Raw genomic sequence first — 2,068 nt, 5'->3', positions numbered from 1 at the left:
TGCTAGTGTCAGCCAGTAAAGACTGGGTGGGAACCATGGCTCAGCCATGGGTGCCTAGCTTCTCTCCAGGCACTACCCTGTGCAAAATAGTGGGCCACACTATTTTCCTCACCATTTGAATCCACGCTTCCCTCGGAACATCTGCCCTTCTCTGCTTTTTTTTCAGGTGAACCTCTCACATCCAAGTCAATTAATTATCCAATAAGCCCCATTCACCAGTGCACAGTACCTCCCTTTTCCAGGAAGATCAGTCCTTGTCTCCGCACATTCTTTAGGATGGCTACAGGTTAGTTGTTGCTTCTGTCTCAGTTCCTCTTCCGTCTTTAGGGGTAATAGTCAGCATTGCAGTATAGCAACCAAACACCAAAGGCAGACGACTCATTGAGAGAAAGGGTCTATTTAAATGAGAGGTTTGGAGATTTAAAGTTCATAGTCCAGTGGCTGTGTTTATTTTATTTCTGATGAGGCTGACAGATTGCAATGCTCCATAGCAAAAGTGTATATGAGCTCAAGGTCCAATCTAAAGCTGAAAGGTGTGTGTGTGTGTGTGTGTGTGTGTGTGTGTGTGTGTGTGTGTACGCGCGCGTGTGCACTAGATCTTACCTTCAGTGACCTACGGACCTTCTAACAGGTCATGTGATGGTTAATTTTCATTGCCAACTTGACAGGATTTGAAATCACCCGGGAGACATACCTCTTGGGCTTTCTTTGCAGGAATTTCCCCGGAGATCTAACTGAAGTGAGAAGGCTCATACTCAACATGACACAATCCCATGAGCTGGGGAAACAGATGGGGAAAGGGTAGGGGGAGGAGGAAGGCAGCTGGACATTAGAACTCAATGTTCTCTGCTTTCTGGCTGCAGGCACCATATGACCAGCTGCCTCATGCTCTGTCACCATGCCCTCCCTGTCACCACAGACTGTACCCTCAAACTACAGGCCCAAATAAACCCTCCTTTCCTTATGATGATTTTGTCAGATGTTCCATCATAGTAACAAGAAAAGTTCCTGATAAAGGCTGCTCCCAGTACTGCCACCTTTGTGACTGCCCGTGACACCATCACACCATTCAAACAACAGCACGGCAATACTTAGTTATGTTGTTCTTTCAGAATGAGTTCCCTGCTACTAAATCCAAGGGCTTCCACCTTCCTCCTGACTGGCTTTCGTCTGGGCTTCATTTTCACGTCACTGTATTATACTCTTATGGTGTCTTCTCTGTTATTCAAAGTCCGCAGCAGCCTTCTCCAGATTTTGGTATTTAGAACCCATGGAGGATCTGTCGTGCATCACACCACTGCACCCTGTGACCCTAGACAAGCTCCTCTGCATTCACTTCCTGTATTGCTGCATCCACTCAAGAAGGCACTGTCTGGAAAAAATGACCACTTCAAGGTCAAATTTGGGTAACCATCCCTTGAACTTCACTTCACAGTTTATGGTTACCACAGATGTTACTCTTCCTCCCTTTCTCATATCTGCCTCAGCTTTGAGTGTTTCATAACCCTGAACCCACAGGGCCCTTAGTTATGGCAAACCAAGAATCCAGTGGTCACCAACTCCCAGCTGCCCTGCTCTGCAGCTGCAGGGTCCTCTCTGTTAGTTCTGAAACACCAGTGGCTCGAAACTCTTCAGCGTCCTCTCCGCTCCATGGTTAATTTCATCTCTCCTTTGCTTTTTCATGCCCCCTCCCCTTCCATGTTCTTCACAATGACTCATTTCCTCCAGGGAGGATCCACTTCCTGAAGGTTTTCTGATCAACAAGAGCAACCAGCTGTCACATGCTCAACACAAGAGACCAGCTGTCACACACTCAACACAAGCACCGAGCTGTCACACGCTCAACACAAGAGACCAGCTGTGACACGCTCAACACAAGAGACCAGATGTGACACGCTCAACACAAGCACCGAGCTGTCACACGTTCAACACAAGAGACCAGCTGTCACACGCTCAACACAAGTGACCAGCTGTCACATGCTCAACCACACGTTCAACACAAGAGACCAGATATCACATGCTCAACACAAGTGACCAGTTGTCACATGCTCAACACAAGAGACCAGCT

This window comes from Myodes glareolus, chromosome 12, assembly GCF_982192425.1.
Source record: "Myodes glareolus chromosome 12, mMyoGla1.1, whole genome shotgun sequence".
NCBI classification, from domain to species: domain Eukaryota; kingdom Metazoa; phylum Chordata; class Mammalia; order Rodentia; family Cricetidae; genus Myodes; species Myodes glareolus.
Note: the sequence above shows the minus strand (reverse complement) of the source record.